Genomic DNA, 9900 nt, shown 5'->3' with positions numbered 1-9900 from the left:
CTCGTTGTTGCTTCGGTTCGATTGCATTATCCATCACCATCGTGCTACAGCTACCATCACCATCGTTACTGCTACTGCAGCTACCGCCACCATCGTTACTGCTACTGCAATGCCGTCACCATCATTGCTGGCTAAATCGCCGTCGTTGCTGCTGCCGCTGCATGTCGTCGTTGCTGCTGCTGCCGCTGCTGTCGTCGCTTGCTGCCGCCGTCGTTGCTGCTGCTGCTGTCGTCGTTGCTGCTGCTGCCGTCTGTCGTGGTTGCTGCTGCTGCCGCTCGTTGCTGTCGTCATCTGCTGCTGCTGCTGCCAAATCGTCGTTGCTGCTGCTGCCTGCTATCGTCGTTGCTGCTGCTGCCGCCAAGTCGTCGTTGCTGCTGCCGCTGCTGTCGTCGTTTAGCTGCTGCTGCTGCAGTCGTCGTTGCTGCTGCTGCCGCTGCTGTCGTCGTTGCTGCTGCTGCCGCCGTCGTCGTTGCTGCTGCTGGTGCTGCCGTCGTCGTTGCTGCTGCCGCTGCTGTCGTAGATTTGCTGCTTGCCTGCTGCCGAGCGTCGTTGCTGCTGCTGCTGCCGTCGTCGTTTGCTGCTGCTGTCGTCGTCGTTGCTGCTGCCGCTGCTGTCATCGTGTTTGCTGCTGCTGCTGCCGCCGTCGTTGCTGCTGCTGCTGTCATGATCGTTGCTGCTGCTGCTGCTGTCGTCGTCGTTGCTGCTGCTGCTGCTGCTGCCGTCGTTGCTGCTGCTGCTGCTGTCGTCGTTGCTGCTGCTGCTGCCTCGTCGTTGCTGCTGCTGCTGCTGCGTCGTCGTTGCTGCTGCTGCTGCTGCTGTCGTCGTTTGCTGCTGCTGCTGCCAACGTCGTCGTTGCTGCTGCTGCTACTGCCGTCGCCGTTGATGATCGTCGTTGCTCTTTCTGCTGCGTTGCTGCTGCTGTCGTCGTTGCTGCTGCTGCTGCCGTCGTCGTTGCTGCTGCTGCTGCTGCTGCCGTCGTCGTTGCTGCTGCTGCTGCTGCTGCCGTCGTTGCTGCTGCTGCTGCTGCTCGTTGCTGCTGCTGCTGCTGCCGCCGTCGTTGCTGCTGCTGCGCTGCCGCCGTCGTTGCTGTTGCTGCTGCTTCGTCGTTCATCTGCTGCCGCCGTCGTCGTTGCTGCTGCTGCTGCCGTCGTCGTTGCTGCTTGCTGCCGTCGTCGTTGCTGCTGCTGCCGCTGCGTCGTCGTTGCTGCTGCTGCCGCGTCGTCGTTGCTGCTGTCGTTGCTGCTGCTGCTGCCATCGTCGTTGCTGCTGCTGCTGCCGTCGTCGTTGCTGCTGCTGCTGCCGTCGTCGTTGCTGCTGCTGCCGCCATCGTTGCTGCTGCCACTGCCGCCGTCGTTGTTGCTGCTGCTGCCGTCGTCGTTGCTGCTGCTGCTGCCGTCGTCGTTGCTGCTGCTGCTGCTGCTGCGTCGTCGTTGCTGCTGCTGCTGCCTGTCGTCGTTGCTGCTGCTGCTGCCGTCGTCGTTGCTGCCGCTGCCGTCGTTGCTGCTGCTGCTGCCGCGTTGCTGCTGCCGTCGTCGTTGCTGCTGCTGCCGTCGTCGTTGCTGCTGCTGCTGCCGTCGTCGTTGCTGCTGCTGCTGCTGCCGTCGCCGTTGCTGCTGCTGCTGCTGCTGCCGTCGTTTGCTGCTGCTGCTGCCGTCGCCGTTGCTGCTGCTGCTGCCGTCGTCGTTGCTGCTGCTGCTGCGTCGTCGTCGTTGCTGCTGCTGCCGTCGTCGTTGCTGCTGCTGCTGCTGCCGTCGTCGTTGCTGCTGCTGCCGTCGTCGTTGCTGCTGCTGCCGCCGTCGTTGCTGCTGCTGCCGTCGCGTCGTTGCTGCTGCTGCTGCTGCCGTCGTCGTTGCTGCTGCTGCTGCTGCTGTCGTCGTTGCTGCTGCTGCTGCCGTCGTCGTTGCTGCTGCTGCCGCTGCTCGTCGTTGCTGCTGCTGCTGTAAATCGTTGCTGCTGCTGCTGCTGCTGTCGTCGTTGCTGCTGCTGCCGTCGCCGCTGCTGCTGCTGCCGTCCGTCGTTGCTGCTGCCGCTGCTGCCGTCGTCGTTGCTGCTGCTGCTGCCGTCGTCGTTGCTGCTGCTGCTGCCGCCGTCGTTGCTGCTGCTGCTGCTGCCGCCGTCGTTGCTGCTGCTGCTGCTGTTGCTGCTGCTGCAGTCGTCGTTGCTGCTGCTGCTGCTGCTGCTGCCGCTGCTGCTGCCGTCGTTGCTGCTGCTGCCGTCGTTGTTGCTGCTGCTGCTGCCAAATCGTCGTTGCTGCTGCTGCTGCTGCCGTCGTCGTTGCTGCTGCCGCCGTCGTCGTTGCTGCTGCTGCCGTCATCGTTGCTGCTGCTGCTGCTGCTGCTGCCGTCGTCGTTGCTGCTGCTGCTGCTGCTGCCGCCGTCGTTGCTGCTGCTGCTGCCGTCCGTCGTTGCTGCTGCTGCCCGTCGCCTACTGCTGCCGCCGTCGTCGTTGCTGCTGCTGCTGCCGCCGTCGTTGCTGCTGCTGCTGCCGTCGTTGCTGCTGCACGCCCGCCGTCGTTGCTGCTGCTGCTGCTGCCGTCGTCGTCGTTGCTGCTGCTGCTGCCGTCGTCCGTTGCTGCTGCTGCTGCCGTCGTCGTTGCTGCTGCTGCTGCCGTCGTTTGCTGCTGCTGCTGCTGCCGTCGTCGTTGCTGCTGCTGCTGCCGTCGTCGTTGCTGCTGCTGCTGCCGTCGTCGTTGCTGCTGCTGCTGCCGTCGTCGTTGCTGCTGCTGTCGTTGCTGCTGCTGCCGTCGTCGTTGCTGCTGCTGCTGCTGCTGCGTCGTTTGCTGCTGCTGCTGCTGCTCGTCGTCGTTGCTGCTGCTGCTGCCGTCGTTGCTGCTGCTGCTGCCGTCGTCGTTGCTGCTGCTGCTGCCGCCGTCGCTTGCTGCTGCTGCTGCTGCCGTCGTCGTTGCTGCTGCTGCTGCTGCCGTCGTCGTTGCTGCTGCTGCTGCCGTCGTCGTTGCTGCTGCTGCCTGCCGTCGTTGCTGCTGCTGCTGCTGCCGCCGTCGTTGCTGCTGCTGCTGCTGCCGTGCGTCGTTGCTGCTGCTGCTGCCGTCGTCCGTTGCTGCTGCTCGTCGTTGCTGCTGCCGCCGTCGTCGTTGCTGCTGCCGCTGCCGTCGTCGTTGCTGCTGCTGCTGCCGTCGTCGTTGCTGCTGCTGCGCCGTCGTCGTTGCTGCTGCTGCTGCCGTCGTCGTTGCTGCTGCTGCTGCCGTCGTCGTTGCTGCTGCTGCTGCCGTCGTCGTTGCTGCTGCTGCCGCTGCGTCGTCGTTGCTGCTGCTGCTGCCGTCATCGTTGCTGCTGCTGCTGCCTGCCGTCGTTGCTGCTGCTGCTGCCGTCGTCGTTGCTGCTGCTGCTCGCCGTGCCGCTGCTGTCGTTGCTGCTGCTGCTGCCGCCGTCGTTGCTGCTGCTGCCGCCTCGTCGTTGCTGCTGCTGCTGCCGTCGTCGTTGCTGCTGCCGCCGTCGTTGCTGCTGCTGCTGCTCGTTGCTGCTGCTGCTGCTCGCCGTCGTTGCTGCTGCTGCTGCTCGCCGTCGTTGCTGCTGCTGCTGCTGCCGCCGTCGTTGCTGCTGCTGCTGCTGTAAATCGTCGTTGTTGCTGCTGCTGCCGTCGCCGTTGCTGCTGCTGCTGCTGCCGCCGTCGTTGCTGCTGCTGCTGCCGTCGTTGCTGCTGCTGCCGTCGTTGCTGCTGCTGCCGTCGTCGTTGCTGCTGCTGCCGTCGCCGTTGCTGCTGCTGCCGTCGTTTGCTGCTGCTGCCGTCGTTGCTGCTGCTGCCGTCGTCGTTGCTGCTGCTGCTGCGTCGTCGTCGTTGCTGCTGCTGTTTGCTGCTGCCGTCGTCGTTGCTGCTGCTGCCGCCGCCGTCGTCGTTGCTGCTGCCGTCGTCGTTGCTGCTGCTGCTGCCGTCGTTGCTGCTGCTGCTGCTGCCGTCGTCGTTGCTGCTGCTGCTGCCGTCGTCGTTGCTGCTGCTGCTGCTGCGTCGTCGTTGCTGCTGCTGCTGCCGTCGTCGTTGCTGCTGCTGCTGCCGTCGTCGTCGTTGCTGCTGCTGCCGCCGTCGTTGCTGCTGCTGCTGCTGCGTCGTTGCTGCTGCTGCTGCTGCCGCCGTCGTTGCTGCTGCTGCTGCCGTCGTCGTTGCTGCTGCTGCTGCCGTCGTCGTTGCTGCTGCTGCTGCTGCCGCCGTCGTTGCTGCTGCTGCTGCTGCCGTCGTCGTTGCTGCTGCTGCTGCTTGCCAAAAGTCGTCGTTGCTGCTGCTGCTGCCGTCGTCGTTGCTGCTGCTGCTGCCGTCGTCGTTGCTGCTGCCACCGCTGCCGTCGTCGTTGCTGCTGCTGCTGCCGTCGTCGTTGCTGCTGCTGCTGCTGCGTCGTCGTTGCTGCTGCTGCTGCCGTCGTCGTTGCTGCTGCTGCTGCCGTCGTTGCTGCTGCTGCTGCCGTCGTCGTCGTTGCTGCTGCTGCTGCTGCGTCGTCGTTGCTGCTGCTGCTGCCGCTGCCGTCGTCGTTGCTGCTGCTGCGCCGCTGCCGCCGTCGTTGCTGCTGCTGCTGCCGTCGTCGTTGCTGCTGCTGCTGCTGCCGTCGTTGCTGCTGCTGCTGCCGTCGTCGTTGCTGCTGCTGCTGCTGCCGTCGTCGTTGCTGCTGCTGCTGCCGTCGTCGTTGCTGCTGCTGCTGCCGTCGTCGTTGCTGCTGCTGCTGCCGTCGTCGTTGCTGCTGCTGCTGCCGTCGTCGTTGCTGCTGCTGCTGCTGCCGTCGTCGTTTGCTGCTGCTGCTGCCGTCGTCGTTGCTGCTGCTGCCGTCGTCGTTGCTGCTGCTGCTGCCCGTCGTCGTTGCTGCTGCTGCTGCTGCCGTCGTCGTTGCTGCTGCTGCCGCCGTCGTCGTTGCTGCTGCTGCTGTTCCGTCGTCGTGCTGCTGCTGCTGCTGGTGCTGCTGCTGCCGCCGTCGTTGCTGCTGCTGCTGCCGCGCCGTCGTTGCTGCTGCTGCTGCGTCGTCGTTGCTTGCTGCTGCTGCCGTCGTCGTTGCTGCTGCTGCGCCGTCTGCTGCGTCGCCGTTTGCTGCTGCTGCTGCCGTCGTCGTTGCTGCTGCTGCTGCCCGTCGCCGTTGCTGCTGCTGCTGCCGTCGCCGTTGCTGCTGCTGCTGCCGTCGTTGCTGCTGCTGCTGCCGTCGTCGTTGCTGCTGCTGCTGCCGTCGTCGTTGCTGCTGCTGCTGCTGCGTCGTCGTTGCTGCTGCTGCTGCTGCGCCGTCGTCGTTGCTGCTGCTGCCGTCCGTCGTTGCTGCTGCTGCTGCCGTCGTCGTTGCTGCTGCTGCTGCTGCTGCCGTCGTCGTTGCTGCTGCTGCTGCTGCTGCCGTCGTCGTTGCTGCTGCTGCTGCTGCCGTCGTTGCTGCTGCTGCTGCTCGTTGCTGCTGCTGCTGCCGCCGTTGTTGCTGCTGCTGCTGCTGCCGTCGTTGCTGCTGCTGCCGTCGTCGTTGCTGCTGCTGCTGCCGTCGTCGTTGCTGCTGCCGCTGCTGCCGTCGTCGTTTGCTGCTGCTGCTGCCGTCGTCGTTGCTGCTGCTGCTGCTGCCGCCGTCGTTGTTGCTGCTGCTGCTGTCGTCGTTGTTGCTGCTGCTGCCGTCGTCGCTGCTGCTGCTGCTGCCGTCGTTGTTGCTGCTGCTGCCGCCGTCGTTGCTGCTGCTGCTGCTGCCGTCGTCGTTGCTGCTGCTGCTGCTGCCGCCGTCGTCGTTGCTGCTGCTGCCGTCGTCGTTGCTGCTGCTGCTGCTGCGTCGTCGTTGCTGCTGCTGCTGCTGCTGCGTCGTCGTTGCTGCTGCTGCTGCCGTCGTCGTTGCTGCTGCTCGCCGTCGTCGTTGCTGCTGCTGCCGTCGTCGTTGCTGCTGCTGTCGTTGCTGCTGCTGCTGCCGTCGTCGTTGCTGCTGCTGCTGCCGTCGTCGTTGCTGCTGCCGCTGCTGCCGTCGTCGTTGCTGCTGCTGCTGCCGCCGTCGTTGCTGCTGCTGCTGCCGTCGTTGCTGCTGCTGCTGCTGCCGTCGTTGCTGCTGCTGCTGCTGCCGTCGTCGTTGCTGCTGCTGTTGCTGCCGTCGTCGTTGCTGCTGCCGTCGTCATTGCTACTGCCTGCTGTCGTCGTTGCTGCTGCTGCTGCCGTCGTTGCTGCTGCTGCTGCTGCCGTCGTCGTTGCTGCTGCTGCTGCCGTCGTCGTTGCTGCTGCTGCTGCTGCTGCTCTGCCGTCGTCGTTGCTGCTGCTGCTGCTGCTGCCGTCGTTGCTGCTGCTGCTGCCGTCGCCGTTGCTGCTGCTGCTGCTGCCGCCGTCGTTGCTGCTGCTGCTGCTGCTGCCGCCGTCGTTGCTGCTGCTGCTGCCGTCGTCGTTGCTGCTGCTGCCGTCGCCGTTGCTGCTGCTCGTTTGCTGCTGCTGCTGCGTCGTCGTTGCTGCTGCTGCTGCTGCTGCCGTCGTTGCTGCTGCTGCTGCTGCCGTCGTTGTTGCTGCTGCTGCCGCCGTCGTTGCTGCTGCTGCTGCCGTCGTCGTTGCTGCTGCTGCTGCTGCCGTCGTCGTTGCTGCTGCTGCTGCTGCCGTCGTCGTTGCTGCTGCTGCCGTCGTCGTTGCTGCTGCTGCTGCTGCTGTCGTCGCCGTTGCTGCTGCCGCCGTCGTTGCTGCTGCTGCTGCTGCCGCCGTCGTTGCTGCTGCTGCTGCCGTCGTCGCTGCTGCTGCTGCCGTCGCCGTCGTTGCTGCTGCTGCTGCCGTCGTCGTTGCTGCTGCTGCTGCTGCTGCGTCGTCGTTGCTGCTGCTGCTGCTGCTGCCGTCGTTTGCTGCTGCTGCTGCCGCCGTCGTTGCTGCTGCTGCCGCCGTCGTTGCTGCTGCTGCTGCCGCCGTCGTTGCTGCTGCTGCTGCTGCGTCGTCGTTGCTGCTGCTGCCGCGTCGTTGCTGCTGCCGCTGCTGCCGTCCGCTTTGCTGCTGCTGCTGCGCCGTCGTTGCTGCTGCTGCTGCCCGTCGTTGCTGCTGCTGCTGCTGCGTCGTCGTTGCTGCTGCTGCTGCTGCCGCCGTCGTTGCTGCTGCTGCTGCTGCTGCCGTCGTCGTTGCTGCTGCTGCTGCCGTCGTCGTTGCTGCTGCTGCTGCGTCGTCGTTGCTGCTGCTGCTGCCGTCGTCGTTGCTGCTGCTGCTGCCGCCGTCGTTGCTGCTGCTGCTGCCGTCGTCGTTGCTGCTGCTGCTGCCGTCGTCGTTGCTGCTGCTGCTGCCGTCGTCGTTGCTGCTGCTGCTGCTGCCGTCGTTGCTGCTGCTGCTGCTGCCGTCGTCGTTGCTGCTGCTGCTGCTGCCGCCGTCGTTGCTGCTGCTGCTGCCGCCGTCGTTGCTGCTGCTGCTGCTGCCGTCGTCGTTGCTGCTGCTGCCGCCGTCGTTGCTGCTGCTGCTGCTGCCGTCGTCGTTGCTGCTGCTGCTGCCGTCGTCGTTGCTGCTGCTGCTGCCGTCGTCGTTGCTGCTGCTGCTGCCGTCGTCGTTGCTGCTGCTGCCGTCGTCGTTGCTGCTGCTGCCGTCGTCGTTGCTGCTGCTGCTGCCGTCGTCGTTGCTGCTGCTGCTGCCGTCGTCGCTGCTGCTGCTGCTGCCGTCGCCGTTGCTGCTGCTGCTGCTGCCGTCGTCGTTGCTTGCTGCTGCTGCCGCCGTCGTTGCTGCTGCTGCTGCCGTCGTCGTTGCTGCTGCTGCTGCCGTCGTCGTTGCTGCTGCTGCTGCTGCTGCCGTCGTTGCTGCTGCTGCTGCCGTCGTCGTTGCTGCTGCTGCTGCCGCCGTCGTTGCTGCTGCTGCTGCCGTCGTCGTTGCTGCTGCTGCCGTCGTTGCTGCCTGCCGTCGTTGCTGCTGCTGCTGCTGCGTCGTTGCTGCTGCTGCTGCTCTGTTGCTGCTGCTGCGCCGTCGTTGCTGCTGCTGCTGCTGCCGTCGTCGTTGCTGCTGCTGCTGCTGCGTCGTCGTTGCTGCTGCTGCTGCTGCCGTCGTCGTTGCTGCTGCTGCTGCTGCCGTCGTCGTTGCTGCTGCTGCTGCTGCCGTCGTCGTTGCTGCTGCTTGCTGCCGTCGTCGTCGTTGCTGCTGCTGCTCGTCGTTGCTGCTGCTGCTGCCGTCGTCGTTGCTGCTGCTGCTGCTGCCGCGTCGTTGCTGCTGCTGCTGCTGCTGCCGCCGTCGTTGCTGCTGCTCGTTGCCGTCGTCGTTGCTGCTGCTGCTGCTGCCGTCGTTGCTGCTGCTGCTGCTGCTGTCGCGTTGCTGCTGCTGCTGTCGTCGTTGCTGCTGCTGCCGCCGTCGTCGTTGCTGCTGCTGCTGCTGCCGTCGTCGTTGCTGCTGCTGCTGCCGCCGTCGTTGCTGCTGCTGCTGCTGCCGTCGTTGCTGCTGCTGCTGCTGCCGCCGTCGTTGCTGCTGCTGCTGCTGCCGTCGTTGCTGCTGCTGCTGCTGCCGTTGCTGCTGCTGCCGTCGTTGCTGCTGCTGCTGCCGCCGTCGTTGCTGCTGCTGCCGCCGTCGTTGCTGCTGCTGCTGCTGCCGTCGTCGTTGCTGCTGCTGCTGCCGCCGTCGTCGTTGCTGCTGCTGCCGCGTCGTTGCTGCTGCTGCTGCCGTCGTCGTTGCTGCTGCTGCTGCTGCTGCCGTCGTCGTTGCTGCTGCTGCTGCTGCTGCCGCCGTCGTTGCTGCTGCTGCCGTCGTCGTTGCTGCTGCTGCCGCCGTCGTTGTTGCTGCTGCCGCCGTCGTTGCTGCTCGTTGCTGCTGCTGTCGTTGCTGCTGCTGCCGTCGTCGTTGCTGCTGCCGCTGCTGCCGTCGTTTGCTGCTGCTGCTGCTGCTGTCGTTGCTGCTGCTGCCGCCGTCGTTGCTGCTGCTGCTGCTGCCGTCGTTGCTGCTGCTGCTGCTGCGCCGTCGTTGCTGCTGCTGTTGCTGCCGTCGTCGTTGCTGCTGCTGCCGTCGTCGTTGCTGCTGCTGCTGCTGTCGTCGTCGTTGCTGCTGCTGCTGCTGCGTCGTTGCTGCTGCTGCCGCCGTCGTTGCTGCTGCTGCCGTCGTCGCTGCTGCTGCTGCCGTCGTCGTTGCTGCTGCTGCTGCCCGCCGTCGTTGCTGCTGCTGCTGCTGCTGCCGTCGTCGTTGCTGCTGCTGCTGCCGCGTCGTTGCTGCTGCTGCTGCTGCCGTCGCTTGCTGCTGCTGCTCGTCGTTGCTGCTGCTGCTGCTGCCACCGTCGTTGCTGCTGCTGCTGCCGCGTCGTCGTTGCTGCTGCTGCTGCATCGTCGTTGCTGCTGCTGCTGCTGCTGCCGTCGTCGTTGCTGCTGCTGCTGCTGCCGTCGTCGTTGCTGCTGCTGCTGCTGCTGCCGTCGTCGTTGCTGCTGCTGCCGCCGTCGTTGCTGCTGCTGCTGCCGTCGTCGTTGCTGCTGCTGCTGCCGCCGTCGTCGTTGCTGCTGCTGCTGCTGCCGTCGTCGTTGCTGCTGCTGCTCGCTTGCTGCTGCTGCTGCTGCCGTCGTTGCTGCTGCTGCTGCGTCGTCGTTGCTGCTGCTGCTGCTGCGTCGTTGCTGCTGCTGCTGCCCGTCGTCGTTGCTGCTGCTGCCGTCGTTGCTGCTGCCGCTGCTGCTGCTGCCGTTGCTGCTGCTGCTGCTGCCGTCGTCGTTGCTGCTGCTGCTGCTGCCGTCGCCGTTGCTGCTGCTGCTGCCGTCGTTGCTGCTGCCGTCGTTGCTGCTGCTGCTGCCGCCGTCGTTGCTGCTGCTGCTGCTCGTCGTTGCTGCTGCTGCCGTTGCTGCTGCTGTCGTTGCTGCTGCTGCTGCCGCCGTCGTTGCTGCTGCTGCTGCCGCCGTCGTTGCTGCTGCTGCTGCTGCGCCGTCGTTGCTGCTGCTGCTGCTGCTTGCTGCTGCTGCCGTCGTTGTTGCTGCTGCTGCTGCCGCCGTCGTTGCTGCTGCTGCTGCCGTCGTCGTTGCTGCTGCTGCTGCCGTCGTCGTTGCTGCTGCT

The 9900-nt window shown here is 66.6% G+C and overlaps 1 pseudogene; it reads right to left on the bottom strand.

Annotated features, from left to right (window-relative positions):
* Nucleotides 1-121: 121 nt before the first annotated feature.
* Nucleotides 122-9087, bottom strand: LOC135567791 (AF4/FMR2 family member lilli-like; annotated as a pseudogene).
* Nucleotides 9088-9900: the final 813 nt, after the last annotated feature.

This window comes from Oncorhynchus nerka, unplaced genomic scaffold, assembly GCF_034236695.1.
Source record: "Oncorhynchus nerka isolate Pitt River unplaced genomic scaffold, Oner_Uvic_2.0 unplaced_scaffold_1797, whole genome shotgun sequence".
Lineage (NCBI taxonomy): Eukaryota > Metazoa > Chordata > Actinopteri > Salmoniformes > Salmonidae > Oncorhynchus > Oncorhynchus nerka.
Note: the sequence above shows the minus strand (reverse complement) of the source record. Positions and strands in the feature narration are given on the sequence as shown.